The 18,470-nt window shown below is 39.2% G+C and overlaps 1 long non-coding RNA gene across 1 annotated transcript; it reads right to left on the bottom strand.

Annotated features, from left to right (window-relative positions):
- Positions 1–1,952: 1,952 nt before the first annotated feature.
- Positions 1,953–6,263, bottom strand: LOC141541283 (uncharacterized). The gene is made up of 4 exons (XR_012481727.1): positions 5,868–6,263; positions 4,368–4,640; positions 2,443–2,464; positions 1,953–2,327 (listed from the first exon to the last, which is right to left on the bottom strand). It is a non-coding gene; the product is annotated as an uncharacterized LOC141541283 (long non-coding RNA).
- Between the last annotated feature and the right edge of the window lie 12,207 nt (positions 6,264–18,470).

Here is an 18,470-nt window from a genome sequence, read left to right as displayed (position 1 = left end):
CAGGGATACTCCCGTCTGACACCCCACCCCAGTTTCTCTTTTTCCCTCCCCAGTTCAGATAGCCAGCCCCAGGCTGCAGAGGAGAGGCGGGGAGAAGGGGGGAGGGCGGAATCTCTGGAGTCAGGTTCAAAGGGGCTGGCTGGGGAAGGCGGGGGAAGGGAGGACAATGGTTTTGGCTGGACAATCCTGATCCCCTGAGGCGACAGCCCTAACCCTAAACAAGTGCTCAGCCCTTCAATGAGCCCTGATGGCTCCCCTGGGGCCAGCTTCCTGCCCCCCAGCTTCAACTACCCCCATACCCGGCATCTACCTCGGGGACTCCGACACTATTGTCCAGCTCTCCCCCACTTCTCGGGATTTTCTCCCCGCGCTTCCCCCCACCCCCAGAAATCCAAAGGGTCCACGTTCTCTCCTATAGGCTGTTCTTTTGGGCCTTTTCCCCAAACTCTTCCATTTCGGAGCCCAGAGTCCTCCCTTTAATTTCTTTTTTTTTCCCTTTTCTTTTCTAAAGAGACAAGTTAGCTGTTGGATAGGTCAGTTTTAGATTCTTTTACTCTGGGAACAAGCTGATTTGGTTTGTTTGGTTTTTTCACTTCTAGATCTGGGCAGATAATTAAGAAGTTCTGGAACTATTGGTGCAAGATGCCTCACCTTTCAAGGGTTTCTTCATCTATGCATGTCATATTCCTTTTTTATGAAATTTCACCCAAGGTTCCTGATGTACTTTGAAGGTGATATTTTTACTGAAACTCAAAAGGAAACGTAGAGATTTTTAGTACTGGAAAGTAACTTCCCTCCCTTCCCAAATATTTCATTAGATAGAATCCACACTTAGAATGTAATTCCTTTGGCACAAACCTGGGTTAACTCTCCAAAGAGAGCTCACACATTATTAAATTATTATGGGTCATTTATACTTTTGTGTGACTGAGTTTTGGGCCTGGAGAGAAGAAAATGTGTGTGGGAGGGGAACCACAAAGTGTCAAGTTGAGGACGATAAACTTAAAAATTCAAATTTTCAAGTAAAATGTTTATTATTTAAAGAAAGAAAATGAATTTGCTATTTTCCTGACGAAGAACTTCTTTTCCACTAAAACATTGTATTGTCAGATTCTGGGTTGTAGTGTATCTTGCTTGACTTTTGTATCTGCTTCTCCCTGGGTATTGAGAATCCATGAATTTCCCAATACTTGTGTATTTGTGCCTCCTCTATGTCTGTCTGGTGGTAAAGGTTCACCTGTGGGAATTTATCTTGTCTGCAGGGTAACAGTCTCCTGTCAGTGTCTTCATGTTTCTGTCTCTACATTTGTTTCTGGGTACTTATATAGGTTTCTTATACTGACAGGTATTTCCCTCGCTATGCAGCCTCTTTTCTTTTACATACACACACACACACACACACACACACACACACACGGCTGTCTCCTTTGATTACACACTCATGCATACTAGGGTGTGTGGCTCTATCCCTATCTTTTTAATAAAGTGTTACTCTGAGAATGAAGGTTAGGATGCTTCTGGAGGTTACTGGGGGAGTTATTATAAAGTTGGGGCCATATTCACCTCACTTTTTCCTTTCCCTAGGTCTTAAGATGAATGTATGATGGAAATGAGGAAAGGAGTTAGTGGAAAAATCCTTGCAAAGGAAGGAGCTGGGGCCCCTCCCCAGCCATTTTCACCTCCCTTTCCCCCACAGCCATCTAAATCCCTTTGTCATGCATCAGTTCTGCAAGTCTGCAGATCAATCTTCCAGTGGAGAAGGGAAGGAAAGGGAGGGGGGAGGGCTGTGGGCAGCGGCAAGGTGAGGAGATCAGGTCTCAGTCTTGGCTCTTACCTTTATAGAATATTGAATTCTCTGACCCCAGAAGTTCACAATAATTGATTATATAATTACAATAAGACTTGGAAGAAATCTTAGAAATGAAAAAAAATAAGATGGAGGAGTACCTGTGTGCCCTGACTTCTAGGCTAAGTAATTCTTTGTCCTATATTATATAAACTCACAGGTGTATTATGCTAAAATCACTTTTATGCATGCCTGCATATGAGCCTAGCTCAAAGCCTTTTTGATAGAAAGAGCAAGTGATTAGCCTCAGAAAAGAGACTAGGAAACAAACACTGACAGGTCAGTTGGCTGGCCCACTTTAGTAAGCCAGTAGAGAGGTTTATTTTGTACTTTCTTGGGAGAAGACATTGTTTCCTCCATCAGGCCTTGGAGACAATCTCTTGGGGAAAAGAAGCTGACTCAGATCAAGGAATGGAAGTCAAGGATCTGGAGAAGAAAGCCTAAACTGGTGTACTTTTTGCCGTTCAATCCTACAGACTCCCTAGTCAAAGGGGAAGAAATACCAGGTTAGTATGGGTAATGGGAAGGAAACAAGTTGGGGTCAGTACAAGACATCTGGGTCAAGGATACGAGTGGGAAAACCTGGTTCTACTGACCCTTGAGCTTCCATCAGTGTGTCTGAAAGGCAAGAGAAAAGAAGAAACTGGTCAGCCACTATCTATTAAAAAGAACTCCTTAGATCCTCCCCATACCAGTTCATATCAGAATTATTCCCCTATGACTTAATGGCCCAACCCAGCAGCACATATCCTTTGACCCAGAAATGTTTCCCTCCTCCCAATCATCTTACTCAAAAAGAGGATCAGCTTTGTAGTTACAGACTAGGGACTGAAGGAAAAAAAAAAAAAAACCAATGCCAGATGAAAGATAAGATTTTGCTGGGTGGGGGGAAAAAAAAAACAAAAACTAAAAGAAGCTAAGGAAATGCAATCAAAGAATCATTCCTCTCCCCCATCCCATTTCTTCTTTCTCTTCTTGACTGTCTGGAGAAGAGAAAGAAGAGGAAGCAGCTCCCAATAGACACAGTGCCTTAGAAGGTGTTTTATATAAATCAGTAGCAAAAGACAACATGATGGAAATAATGGGAGAGAGAAGAGACTAGTGTTAGTGTTAGAGTCTTGGTAACAAGTCAGTCTCCCTTTCTGGGTCTTAATCTTCTTGTCCTTGATCTAAGTTCTCTTTTAGCTCTGCTTCTGAAATAATGGTTTTCCCTTTTTCCTTCCCCTACCTCTCACTCATCTAGCAGAGACAAATATTGATCTCTTTGGTCCACTTCAATAGGAGGTAATAGGGAAGAAAGGAAAGATATGGAGTAAATTAGGAAAGAAGGATATAAAATAATATAGAACTTTAGAGTCAGTCCTAAAAGGAGAAGGAAGAAAAGGGGAAAGGGCAGTCTAGGTAGAAACTTCGGGAGGAAAAAAACCTGGGAAGGGGTGGCAGAAATGCAGGTCAAAGGCTGATGCATAGCAAACAGAGACTTTTACCCACCACCTACCCTTCAAACATTCTCCTTGATTATAAAACCTGTTCTCTTCCTTCTCCAACTTTTCCAGATAAAGACACATGTAGTTCCCACAAGGACCAGTACAGAGGTCAGGCATACCAAAATGATTCAGACTGGAGGAAGTTTAGGATGCTGTGACTCCTCACACAAGGACTGAGCCTCTATAACCTCACCCCAGGTCCTAATGAAAGTACCATTTATTTATTTATTCCTTAGTATTTCATAAGACAAACATATCTGGATTTTTCTCCAGAGGGGGTCTCAACATTCACAAAACTCTTGATAGATTCCATCCCCTAGTGGTTGGACAGATTGAGATTCCTATGTACCTTTGCTCATTGGCTTCAGAAGCCATATCAGAGTGATGTGTGGGGAGTAAAAATTGAATGCTTGGCAACATAGGATTGACTTTTTTACTGAAAGCTCCATAGTGAGTCACACGCACAGATGGAGGAACTGTGTCAAGAAGAGATTTCAAATTAGTTATCAGATTTTCAGTCCCCCAATCCCTTGCCCTATAGTTTACTGGACCCCAATGTTCAAAGCAGGGTCTGGTCTCCTAAACATATAGCTTTTTTTGAGAAGTAATAAAGTCAATCACTTACCACCTTGAACTGAATTCTCCCAGAGTCAAAAGCTTCCAAATCCAAGGAAGCAAAGATGGGGGAATCAATAAAAAGAGAAACAACTACTGAGCTAAGGAACTCCTCATCTAATGAAGGAAACACAGTCTTCATCTTCAGGAGCTCCCCATGAAAAATGATAGACAAGACCTCAAAACAAATGGGGGGAAAACCAATATGAACTAAGCATAAAAGAAAAAAAAAAGTGAGCTGAGAAGATTTGGTAAAAGAATCCAGGTAACTGTAAGCAGTAAAGCTGAGCTTTGACTTGTAGATTTGATTATTTTGGGGGGTGATTAGTGAGATTGGGAGTTTCAAAAAGTGGACAGAAAACATTTGCTGTATAAGTTTTTATTCCCTCCAGTTATTCAGGAGTCCCAATTTCTAGTACCTGTTTTCTGCTGTATCAATACCCCAACTTCAAAGTATTTCCCAAAAAGTCCTGCCCTGGGCCAGCTGTCATCTGGTAATCCTTGCACTCCTCTTCTCTCTTTATTGTGGCTTCTGTTTCATTTAAGCACCACTAAGTTCAAGGATGTGAGTTCCTGTCCACCATAACCATACCACCAGAAACCAAAAGTGCTCTGGTTTCCTTGGAACTCACAAATTGCCTTAGCTTGGAGAATGTGAGAGACCTTGGGACCTCCCCATTCCAGACTCCATCCTGTTAAAACAGAGAAACATCACCCCCAGTAATTATTTCACCAGGATTTTCTTAGCTACAATCCTAGATTGATATTTTGACTTGGGAACAAAGGTAGGTGTTAATTCAAAGACTGCTTTATTTCATTTCAATTATTAATAAATAACTCCTTTCGAGAAAAAGGCCTTTCAGAAAGTAGGCCGAAAATTTACTAAGTCAACAATGTGACTTAACAGCTAAAAATAATAATAATTAAATGAGCTGAATTAATGGAAATTCAGTGCTCAGATTAGGAAAGGTGAAAGTCTTGTTACATATACTCTGTTCTGGTCAGACCACATCTGAGATATTATGGTTAATTTGAGATACTATCTTGACTTTACCTTACTGGGCCTCAGTTTCCTTCCTGTAAAAATAAGGAGTTTAGACTAGACCAGACCTAAAGATCTTTGATAAACAGAGGAGGTCAAGCAGCATGGTGATAGTATTAGAAATCATTCCGTAAGAAGAGCCAGCTGAATGAATGTGAATGGTTAGCCAAGAGAACACCAGAAGACAGAGGGGAATGTGGTATTTAAAGTACTGTCACGAGGAGAAGGAATTAGATTTGTTTTTAACCACCAACACTCCCACCCATTTCCAGTACCAAGTGGTGGGTGAAAATTTTAGGGAGGGTAATTTCAGCTCCACGTAAGGAAAACTTCTTAACAATCACTTAAGGTATGGAGCTCCCCATTCTGGAAGTACTTATTCAAGGTCGATGTGTTTTCTAGACTGGGAATGATACGGAGATTATTTTTCATGTGAAATGGATAGTCTCTACATTGTATTTTAAGAAAAGAAGCCTGAAGGGCATGGGGGAGGTATGCCACTAAGTTCTTTCTCTTGGGGACAGTATCCCTATTTCATACATGAATCGGAGACAGGGTTCATAAGATTAGAGCTAAAAAGGTTTACTAGGAGTTTATCTAGAACTGGAAGGCGTCCAACACCATCACTTTACATACCAGAAGTCACCCCTGATTTTGCAGATGAAGAAACTGAGGTACAGAGAATTTGAAGTGACTCATTCAAGGTCAACATGGATAACAAATTGTAGAGATATAGCTTGAATTTAACTCTGAGATTCTAGAGCCTTTTGCACTCCTCTGTACATCACAAGATTGAAATGATCAAGGGGAGGGGGGTGGAGAAACTGGAAAGAATCTAGCATGGACTTTTTTTGTTGTTTTTGCCCCCAAACCTTACCCTTATAATTTTAGAGAAAGCTTCTCTCTTCCATCTCTCCACAGCTCACTGTCTTTCTCCTTCCCAGGCTGATAGTAAGGCGCTGGGTCATGATCAGTCTTTTCCGGGACCCTTGTACCTGGGGCGGGCCGGGATCAGGGATTCTGCTTTCTGGCCCTCCTGGCAGCACCACGGTTAGCCAACAAAGCAGCCCAGCACCGAGTAAGAGATCTGCCCCAGGCGGGGCTGAGACACAGCACCGAGGCCAGCCCTAGTCTGCGACTGGGAAGGATTCCCCCACTGAAAACCAAAAGAAGGGTGTCATAAATCCGGGCTCAGAAATTTGCCCCAAACCATAACATGGAATGCATGTATTACGTGTGTGGTTTTCAAGTTGGAAAGGTGGGACAAATCTTGGCCATAAATTTGCCCTACACCGTAGCAAATCAGATTGGCAGTCAGAAAACGATGGAAAATTTCTATGGGTTACTTTGTAGACATCCAGTCCGCCAGACCAAGTAGGCGGTGCCGGATCCCAAAGGAAATTCCATGGGGGCGGGGAAAGTGGAGGAGAGCACCTAACCCTAGAACAGAGGAGGGTGGAGCCGGAGTTAACGATCCGGGTGAGAACTGGGGATTGGAGTGTTTACAGCACCAGCCCTGAAGTCTGGAGGGCCCGAGTTGTATTGTGACCTCAGACACGTAACACTTCCTGGTTGTGTGATCCTGGGCAAGTCACTTGACCCCATGGCCTCAGCAAGAAAAAATTGGAGATAGGGCGATGCAGCCCGGACAAACCGCCGCCAAGTGCAGCAGTCCCGACACACCCAGCGCCCGGGGCCGGGATCCTCCAGCCTAGGCTACACGGCCAGCTCTAACAATAACAGTAACAACCGCAGCAGGGCTGCGGCTGCAGAAAACTTGAGGGGCCGGCCGCCCATTTCTCCCAGATTCCGCGGCGATAGCCAACTTCAGCGCCCCCGGAGCCCGAGGAGCCGGAGGCCCGGAAAGGCTGGCTTTCGTTAGCTTCGGGCCTCCAGTGTGCTCCGATCCCGCCTACGGGAGTCTCTCGTTGGGCCCCAGCTGCCCATCCCCAGAGCGGCCTCCCCTATTTCCTTCCACCCACCCTCCCAGCTGCTCCGGGGAAGTCTAGGACCCCGCGGGTCTGAGTCTAGCTTTTCATCAGCTCTGGGAAGTATATAGAAGAGAAGTGTAGATTATGGAGCACCCGTTGAATTTAAACTTCCTCCAGGAAAAACTACAATCTTAAGCAGTTTTAAAAATTAAACGGGGGGCTGGGACTGGTGGGGGGAGGAGAAATAGGTGGCACTGTGGATACAGCACCACCCTACACTTAACACCTCCTGGCTGTGGGAACCTGGGCAAGTCACTTAACCACAAAAACAAATTAAACTGTGCGGTTGGGTGACCTTAAAGTCCCCCTGCCTCGCGCTCCCTGAGACTGCCTTCAGGGCAGCCAGCCCCGGCTAAAACTTATACCGCCCAAAGCTGGAGTAAGAGCTCTTGTTTCAGACCCGCTGTTACTTCGGTGTGGGAAACTGTCCCAGGGCGAACGCTTTATCAGAAGAGATTAATTTCGGCTACAGCTCGGCGATTTGCTGCCAGAGTTTCCTGGGCATATTGAGAGATTAAGTGACTAGCCCAGGTTTGCATTATTGTATGAGTAGAGAGAGGAACTAGGCTTCTATATGTTTTATTTCCCCCTCCCCCCTTTCGTGAGGGGAGGGAATTTTAGCAGGAGCCACTGCAGAGAGACTTTTACAGACCTTTCTAGGCTGGTGGGACGGGAACGGTTGTCTAGCTAAACTTTTCTTACTCCGTGTGTATGCCCACACACATGTATTGTATATAATTTGTTATTTACATAATGTGCATTATTATTTTTAAATTTTTACCTCTCTGGAGAGACGGAGGCCAGATGTCAGTCAACGAATATTTATTAATTACTTGTCAGAATCTGTACAAGCCAAAAGAGGAAATCTGAGGACATGGCTTAGAATTCTGATCGTGATACTCTGTCCTCATGTGTGAAATCAGCAAATTGAACCAGATCCTCTCCGAGGTCTCTCTCAAATTTGTAATCCTATTACTTATTATGATGAACAGGGGTTCTCAAATTACAGCTCGCTGGCCGGACGCAGCGGCTGAGGACTTTTATTCGCTGCTGGGTTACTGGGTTACGGCAAATGGGCTGAGGGGCGGAGACTGAGTGTGAGCTTTTGTTTTTACTCCCACCGTCTGAGGGAGCGTGAACTGGCCCCGATTTCAAAAGTTTGAGGACCGCTGACTCTGTTATGGGGTAACTACATGGTCCAATGAAGAGAGTAAAAGGTCTGGAGTCAGGAAGACTCATTTTCCTGAATTCAAATCTGGCCTCAGACACTAGCTCCGTGACCTTGGGAAAATCACTTCACCCTAGTTGCCTCAATTCCTCAACTATAAAATGAGCTAGAAAGGGAAATGGCAAACCACTCCAGTGTCTTTGCCGATAAAATGTCATAGAGTTGGACAAAATGGAAAGGACTATCATCAAATCTCAATTGGTAGTCCTTTAAACTCAGCTTGGGACAAAAGGCAGCTAGATGTTAAACCTACTCCATTTCAAGGTCTTCCTTCACCATCTTTGTAAAGACAGAGGGAGAAGAAAAGAGATGATAGTGTTTTTCTTCATTGCCCCTTCTCTCCCAAAGTGTCCCTGGTCTCTGATCTACTTTCATTGATGTGATGTAGATTACTTCTGCTCCCTGTCATAACTGTCTTTAATAGTAAAAGAGGTTCCTTAAACTCAGGTATTTGATTCCTTTTTTACTGTAAACTCTCACTCTCGTTTCTTTTTTTTTTCCATTTTAAAAAAATTTTATAATTATAATTTTTGACAGTACATATGCATAGGTAATTTTTTACATCATTATCCCTTGTACTCCCTTCTGTTCCGAATTTTCCCCTCCTTCCCTCCACCCCCTCCCCTAAGTGTCAGGCATTCCCATACATATTAAATATGTTATAGTATATCCTAGATACAATATATGTGTGCAGAACCGAATTTCTTGTTGCACAGGAAGAATTGGATTCAGAAGGTAAAAATAACTTGGGAAGAAAGACAAAAATGCAAACAGTTTATACTCATTTCCCAGTGTTCCTTCTCTGGGTGTAGCTGATTCTGTCCATCATTGATCAATTGGAATTGGATTAGCTCTTCTCTATGTTGAAGATATCCACTTCCATCAGAATACATCCTCATATAGTATTGTTGTTGAAGTGTATAGTGATCTCCTAGTTCTGCTTGTTTCACTCAGCATCAGTTCATGTTAAGTCTCTCCAAGCCTCTCTGCATTCCTCCTGCTGGTCATTTCTTACAGACCAATAATATTCCATAACCTTCATGTACCATAATTTACCCAACCATTCTCCAATTGATGGACATCCATTCATCTTCCAGTTTCTGGCCACTACAAAAAGGGCTGCCACAAACATTTTGACACATGCAGGTCTCTTTCTCTTCTTTAATATTTCTTTGGGATATAAGCCCAGTAGTAGCACTGCTGGATCAAAAGGTATGCACAGTTTGATAACTTTTGGGGCATATTTCCAGATTGCTCTCCAGAATGGTTGGATTCTTTCACAACTCCACCAGCAATGCATCAGTGTCTCAGTTTTCCCACAGCCCCTCCAACATTCATCATTTTTTTTTTTGCTGTCATTTTAGACAATCTGACAGCTGTGTATCTCAGAGTTGTCTTAATTTGCATTTCTCTGATCAATAGTGATTTGGAACACTCTTTCATATGAGATGAAATAGTTTTAATTTCATCATCTGAAAATTGTCTGTTCATATTCTTTGATCATTTATCAATTGGAGAATGGCTTGATTTCTTATAAATTAGAGTCAGTTCTCTATACATTTTGGAAATCAGGCCTTTATCAGAACCTTTAAGTGTAAAAATGTTTTCCCAGTTTGTTACTTCCCTTCCAATCTTGTTTGCATTAGTTTTGTTTGTACAAAAGCTTTTTAATTTGATGTAATCATAATTTTCTATTCTGTGATCAATAATAATCTCTAGTTCTCCTTTGGTCACAAATTCCTTCCTCCTCCACAAGTCTGAGAGGTAAACTATCCTATCTTCCTCTAATCTATTTAAGATCTCAATCTTTATGCCTAAATCATGGACTCATTTTGATCTTATCTTGGTATATGGTGTCATTTCTTAACCTTTTTGCAGCATATGACCCACCATTCCTCTATCTTTTAAAACCATCTCTTTTAATTTCTGAGTCTATCTGGGATAGATATTGGAGCTGGAAAATGTATTAGCTGCTCTGATGGAAACAAATGAGCCACTCTCCCAGACTCCTATGCTGCTTACTCTCTCTGGCTGTACTGGTAGTAGAGAATTTGGTATGGCAAGGATTATATGTTAGTCCTGAAAAATAAAAATTAATAATAATTTATATAATGGTTAAAGATTTGCAAAGCACTTTTCATATCCTTCCTTTAATCCTCTCAAGAACCCTCTAAGGTTGGTGCTATTATTGTCCCACTTTTACAGATGAAAAAATTGAAGTATCAAAAAAATGTATTGGTCTACTGGAAGTCTTTTTTTTTTTTTTTTTCATAGCTATTAAATGCTGAAGCAGGATTCAAAACTCAAGCCTTTTTGAGTGAAAGTTTCTTGGTATCTACTGTCTCATCTAGTTGAAACTAGATCTTTCTGACTCTGAGGCTTCCTCTCTACTATGGCACATTACCTCCCTATGTAGGAAAATTTTTTTTTCATTCATTATTTTCAGTTCCAAGTTAGTGTACCTGTTTTTCCACGGCACTTCCAGCATTTATCATTTTCCTTTTCTTTCGTTTTAGGATTAGAGTATAATTAGAAATTACAATGCTTCCTCTCTATCCACCCCCCAGCTTTTTAAAAATTTTTTTAGGTCCTTCTTAACCTCGACCAGCTAATTGTATTCAACAATTAACTTAATGGCTGTGTAATTTATTAGAACTTGCAGATTCCTTAGAAAATGCAAATAGATGTTAAATTAAATACTGTTTTCAATTAAAGAATTCAATAGCTTTGTTTCAGAGGTTGATTTTTTTTTCTTCTTTTATCTGAGATTTAAAACCTAGGTGTGATTTCCCCTAGCGCAGCATTTTTGGAAAGCAAATGTGAAAAAAAGATATTAGATTCTTTTTAAACTCAATCTGTTCTAGTTTCCTCAAATGGGCTCCTCTCTACCTTCGATGGCTATTTCCAGACCACTTTCATGGTTTTCTGTCTTTGTGTCACTCTATTCAAAATCCACAAAGAAACTACAATCAAAAGTTACATTCTCCTGCTCTCTATTGCTGGGGATTGCACCTCCTTCCCCAACTCCTGGCCACACCTAACAGAAGTATGAGTCCGAGATAACAAAGTCTTCCTTGCTTCATCTTGCTACTGCCTTAAGATTGGGACAGAAGTACCTTTAAAGCCTAAAAAACTGGAAACCTGGGGACATTGAAAAATGCTATCCCCTCCCCCTGCAACGTGCCAGCCTATTAAATCTTCATGATACCTGGTCTTGCAAAGGCTCTTCATTCTTTTCTTTTTTCTTTCTTTCTTTCTTTTTTTTTTTTTTTTAACTTTGAATAGCATTTAGTTTTTCTAAATACATGCAAAGGTAATTTTTAACAGTGATCTTCTCTAAACTCTACGTTCCAAATTTTTTTCCACCTTCTTCCCCTTTCTCCCTCCCCAAGTCAGCAAACAATCCAATATAGGTAAAATGTAAGCAGTTCCTCCAAACATATCTCCATACTCATTGTGAAAAGAAAAAGAAAAAATCAGATCAAATGAGAAAAAACACTAGAAAGGGAAAAAAGCAACAAGCAAACAACTAAAAGGCAACAATACTGTTTTGATCCACATTCAAACTTCATAGTTCTCTCTCTGAATGACTTTCCATCCACAGATCTATTGGAATTGCCCTGAAACACCGAATGGTTGAAAAGAAGCTCTTTATTTCTGAAAGGACTTGCTGAATCTTTCTGAGTTCCCACAAATTAGGGCTATACTCTTTTATCTCTGACTATTCTTTCTGAGTTTCCTATGATGAGTTATTTTCTTTGCCCATTCCTTTTTTTTGTTTTGTTTTTTTGTTTTTTATTTTAATAGTTTTTATTTACCAGATATATGCTTGGGTAATTTTACAACCTTGACAATTGCCAAACCTTTTGCTCCATTTTTTTCCCCTCCTTCCCCCCACCCCCAGATGGCAGGTTGACCAATACATGCCAATCATGCTAAAGTATAAATTAAATACAATATGTGTATATCTGTCCAAACAGTTGTTTTGTTGCACAAAAAGAATCGGACTTTGAAATAGTCATAGTCATCTCCCAGAGTTCTTTCACTGGATGTAGCTGGTTCAGCTACTGGTTCATCTCATTGTTGAAAATGGCCACATCCATCAGAATTGATCATCGTATTGTTGTTGAAGTATAAAACTATCTCCTGGTCCTGCTCATTTCCCTCAGCATCAGTTCATGTAAGTCTCTCCAGGCCTTCCTAAAATCATCCTGTTGGTCACTTCCCACAGAACAATAATATTCCACAATATTCATATACCACAATTTATTCAGCCATTCTCCAACTGATGGGCATCCATTCAGTTTCCAGTTTCTGGCCACCACAATCCCATTCCTTTACGTGGGTGTCATCCAAGATGCTGTTCTTAACCTTATCACTCATTTTGATTTTATCATTACATCAATGGCTTAATTAGATCCTCTATATAGAAAATTACAGAATATTTAGGTATTCTATATTCTTGCCAATCTAGACCATCATCTATTTCCCTCCATTTATCTTTCTCATCCTCCCACACCCAGTACTGGAACACTAAGGCATTGACCTAAAAGATCTGATGGAAAAAAGATCACATGGCAACTATAATTTAGTGGGAAATCTGCCAATGGCAGTTGCAGATATAAAAAACAGAGCCTATACAGCAATATAGTAAAGACATAGACAGGAAGAAAATCCAAGCAAGGAAGAAAATAGCAGTATTAAGTGCAAAGCAGTGTTACAATGGGAATGCTGCCCTGGGTGTGTAATTACAATATTCTAAAGAAAAAAATTTTTAGGAAGACTTAAGGACTTCAATACAACAAATTTCTGGAAAACAATGGTGAAGCATTCTTCCCACCTCTTGATAAAGAAATAATGGAAAATTGAGACATACATTTTTTAGATATGGCCAAATTGTGATTTTGCTTTTCTTGACTACACATATTTGTCACATAGGTAGCATTTTTCTTTCTTTTTGAAAGGGATGGAAAGGGGAGGAGTTGTAGTAGTGATGCTTTCCCCCCCAAAAAAAATAAATAAATAAAAAGTGTCAATGAAGCATTTTAACCTGATTTGGAGGGGCAGGGCCTGAAGCAATTGGGGTTAAGTAACTTGCCCAGGGTCACACTATCAATACCTGTTAAGTGTCTGAGGCTGAATTTGAATTCAGGTCCTCCTGATTTCAGGGTGAAAGCTCTATTCACTGTGCCACCTGTCTCAATGAAGCATTTTAAAATGAGTGTATAAAATACTTCCCTTTTCAAACATAGATATATTAATTACTAAAAGGGAAAGAAAAAAAGTAATAACTTTGAGAAAAGCAGATTAACACAGTTTTGAGAAACTGAAAGGAAATTGTCCTTCAGATAAATGTATTCACTTCATGTGTTTGAAAGCATCCTAAGAGCAAAATAATACATATTCTCCAATAGTTCATTTATATATGATTGTGGTAGCTGAGAAACTATATAAAACAAAGAGCTATTTGGGGGCTATAAATTTTTTTTGTGTGAATCTATTATCAGATAGAAGCATGGGATTTGAATTTTTTTCAATGTGAGTTAGAGCTTAGTTAGGTCACCCAAGATGCCAAAGTTATTCACTGCATCTTAACCTTTGTCTTCAGACTGTATTTTCTTTTTTTTTTTTAGTTTGTTTCTTTTGGTGAAGCAATTGGGGTTAAGTGATTTGCCCAGGATTACACAGTGTTAAGTGTCTGAAGTCCGATTTGACTTCAGAACCAGTGCTCTATCCCCTGTGACATCTAGCTGTCCCTTGCCACTGGATTTTAATGACTGGGAAGAGAGTGAGTCTGACAGCTTTGTGCAACTCTGCCTCACTGATATCCAATTCATTCAAAAGACAAGATATCACCCATGATGCCAATGGGCTTCTTTGAAAAACCAAGCACAAACAACTACAGAGAGAGGTCTGGTCACGAGGGCCTGGATTTAGATATTAGAATGCAAAGGAGACAGATTTTAAGGTGAGAAGTCAGAGATCAGTATTACAGCCACCTAGAGAGAGAAGTATCTGACCTCAGACATTTGACACTTAATAGCTGTGTGACAGAAGAGGAGACCAGAAGTGTGAGGAGATAACAGTAGCTGCTTCAGGCTGAATCTGCTGAGATAACTGCCTTTAGCTGGTGGACCCTGCACTTGAAGGAAAGCTCAATAGAATGAGTAAAACCCTTGTCTGACTGAGGAAGCAAAAGGTCTATGGATATCCTGAGAATTGATAGTAGGAAATCTGTTATGTGAAAAGTTTCCTGGGATTGTTGCCCTGTAGTAATCATCTATAGCTAAAGAGGAGGAAATATCAACAGGGATGCCTTGTTTTCTACTTCCTAATCAGTCTTTGGATTGAAATAACATAACAACTATTTTAGTGTTCAACTACAGGAGCAGATCTGGTAAACTCTATACAATATTATATATACCAGGCTATTGTTTTACCTAAAGAGTATAATGCTGTTTGTTAGCTTAAATTATTTTTTATGGTTTTTTTTTTTTAATCCAAATTATATGTTTCGTTTTGTTTTGTTTTGTGGTGAGGCAATTGGAATCAAGTGACTTGCCCAGGGACAAGCATCCAGGGAGTGTTAAATGTCTGAGAAGGGATTTGAACTCAGGTCCTCCTGAGTCCAGGGCCCATGTTCTATCCACTGTGACAACTAGTTGCCCTCATGGTTTTAATAACAACAACAATAAAAAAGACTGCTTCTATGGAAGGACAACTAAGTGGTACAGTGGATAGAACACTCCAGAGTCAGGAGGATCTGAGTTCATATTTGATCTCAGATTCTTACTAGTTGTGCAGCCCTGACAAGTCACTTAACTCCCATTGCCTTAAAGGAAAAAAAAAAAAAAAAAGACTGCTTCAGAAGTCTTAGAGTAACAGAAAAATAACTTCATTCAGTAAGAAAGAGAAAAAAAACTCAGATGAGTAATAACAAATGCATTTTGTAAACTGTTTGCTAAAAAAGATCAATATTCTCTAGATTTACAATCCAGAGTCCAAAGTTGCTCTGGGGACATGAGTTTTCATACTTATGGAATCTCATTATTAGTGTATATCTTCTCTCTCATCTAACAGACTCTGTATATTCCAGGTTTATGGGTAGACATTTTTATTATTACAATTTTAGCCTTGCATTGAGCAAATGTTAGGATTATTCTTGCTTTTGCCTTTTCATTCAATAGATGTTTCAAGTACAGTAAAGCAAACAAAGATTGCATTAACTTTTTTGGTTAAGATATTATACTATTAACTCATATTGAGTTTGCAGTCCACTAAATCTCCCAGGTCTTTTTTTTCATACAAATGTTGTCTTGCCAATTTGACTTCATCTTGTAATGTGAAATAGATTTTTTAAAACTTAAGTGTAAGACTCAACATTTTATCTTTGATTGAACCCAATCTGTCAAAATCTTTTTGAATCATAGCTGCAAGTTAATTAATCCCTACCAAAGTTGTGACATCTTCAAATTTAAGAATCATGCTATATCTTTAACCAAGTCATGAATCTATATTTGTGTGTGTGTTTACACACACACACACACACACATTTATATGGTATATACAGATGTGTATTATAACAAATCATATAAACCAGAGGTGGCCCATTTGCTGACCTTTGATCTTTTTATTACTGTTATTATTATTATTATTATTACCAGAACATAACCATCATATCAAAACAAGAAAAGGAAAGGAAAAAAAAAATTCAGAGAACTGAGATAATTTCTATCTTAACTTTGGCCTCTGATTCTAATTTTTTATTTTTATATTTTTATTTTTGTATGTTATTAACAAAGCTTAGCAGTAAGATATAGAAAGAGAAATTCCATTTAAAATAATTGCAGACAAACTAAAATACTGTGTTTGCCAAGACAAACCCAGGAATTATATGAATGCATTTACAAAACACTTTTGACACAAATAAAGTCAGAACTAAACAACTGGAACCTATCAGTTGTTCATGGTAGGCCGAGCTAATATAACAAAAATGGCAATTCCACCTAAATTAGTCTACTTGTTTAGTGCCATACTAACAAAACTGCATAAAAAATTATTTTGTTAAGGTAGAAAAAATAATAACAAAATTTATCTGGAGAAATGGAAATAATAAAAAGGAACTAATGGGGGAAAAAAAATTATAAAGGATGGTAGATTAGAAGTACCAGACCTAAAATTTTATTATAAAGCAGTAGTCATCAAAACTATCTGGTATTGGCTAAGAAATAGAACGATAGGAGCAGCTAGGTGGTGCAGTAGAAAGAGCACCAGCCCTGAAGTCAGGAGGATCTGAGTTCAAATCTAACTTTAGACATTTAACCAGGTTAGCTGTATGACCTTAGGCAAGTCACTTAACCTCAATTGCCACATTGGGGGGAGGGGGAGAACATTATTGATTAGAGAAATTCAAATTAAAACAACTCTGAGGTACTACCTGACACCTATCAGATTGGTTAAAATGACAGGAAAAGATAACAAATGTTGGAGGGGATGTTGGAAACCAGGGACACTAATGCACTGTTGGTGAAGTTGTGAACTGATCCAACCATTTTGGAGAACAATTTGGAACTATACCCAAAGGACTATCAAACTGTGCATATCCTTTGATATCCAGCAGTGCCTCTAGTGGGTCTGTATCCCAAAGAAATCATAAAAGATGGGAAAGGACCTACAAGTGCAAAAATGTTTGTAGCAATTCTTTTTATGGTGGCAAAGAATTGGCAAATGGCCTCTGATTCCACTAAATCTGGACAACTTATTTATGGGTTTTTTTTTTTAAATTAGTATCTAAGCTTTTTCTTATCATTATGCTTCTCAAGGCATCTGTTGATTTTTAAATTGTTTCTCTTTGACCTGTGAAATTTTGTTTTGTTTGTTGTTTTGTATCAGGTATTTTGTATTTTATTCTGTTTTTGCAAATTTTTATATTTTGTTCTAATAATTAATTCTTGCTTTCTCATGGAGTATGATTTCTTCTTTCTTTCTATTAGTTTTTAAGGATTTCATTTCCTTGAGTAAGTTTTGTCACCAATTCTAAGTTACATATGCTTCCAGTTTTTCCTCCACAAATTTTATTGATTTTTTTTTCTTTCTCAGTCTAATTTCTTTCAGATTTTCATGGAAAATCCATTTTCCCTCCTCTTCCCCCCTTTATCCCAGCTTTTCTTTTTGGAGAGCTCTAGATTTTCAGTTTTTAAAATATATATATTTGGATAAGTTTTCTTTCTTTTTTTCCCCCCCAAACAATATTCTTTTTTTTTAATTAATTTTTATAATTATAACATTTTTTTTGACAGTACATATGCATAGGTAATTTTTTTTTTTTTACAACATTATCCCTTGTACTCCCTTCTGTTCCGAATTTTTCCCCTCCTTCCCTCCACCCCCTCTCCTAGATGGCAGGCATTCCCATACATATTAAATATCTTACAGTATATCCTAGTTACAATATATATGTGCAAAACCGAATTTTGTTGTTGTTGTTGTTGCAAAGGAAGAATTGTATTTGGAAGGTAAAAATGATCTGGGAAGAAAAAAAAAAAAAAAGCTCACAGTTTACACTCATTTCCCAGTGTTCCTTTTCTTGATGTAGCTGATTCTGTCCATCATTGATCAATCGGAATTGGATTAGCTCTTCTCTATGTTGAAGATATCCACTTCCATCAGAATACATCCTCATACAGTATCATTGTTGAAGTGTATAATGATCTCCTAGTTCTGCTTGTTTCACTTAGCATCAGTTCATGCAAGTCTCTCAAAGACTCTCTGTATTCCTCCTGTTGGTCATTTCTTACAGAACTATAATATTCCATAACATTCATATACCATAATTTACCCAACCATTCTCCAATTGATGGACATCCATTCATTTTCCAGTTTCTAGCCACTACAAAAAGGGCTGCCACAAACATTTTGGCACATCCAGGTCCCTTTCCCTTCTTTAGTATTTCCTTGGGATATAAGCCCAATAATAGCACTACTGGGTCAAAGGGTATGCACATTTTGATAACTTTTGGGGCATAATTCCAGATTGCTCTCCAGAATGATTGGATTCTTTCACAACTCCACCAACAATGCATCAGTGTCCCAGTTTTCCCACAGCCCCTCCAACATTCATTGTTATTTGTTCCTGTCATCTTAGCCAATCTGACAGGTGTGTAGTGGTATCTCAGAGTTGTCTTAATTTGCATTTTTCTGATCAATAGTGATTTGGAACACTCTTTCATATGAGTGGAAATAGTTTTAATTTAATCATCTG

This window comes from Sminthopsis crassicaudata, chromosome 4 (genome assembly GCF_048593235.1).
Source record: "Sminthopsis crassicaudata isolate SCR6 chromosome 4, ASM4859323v1, whole genome shotgun sequence".
Lineage (NCBI taxonomy): Eukaryota > Metazoa > Chordata > Mammalia > Dasyuromorphia > Dasyuridae > Sminthopsis > Sminthopsis crassicaudata.
Note: the sequence above shows the minus strand (reverse complement) of the source record. Positions and strands in the feature narration are given on the sequence as shown.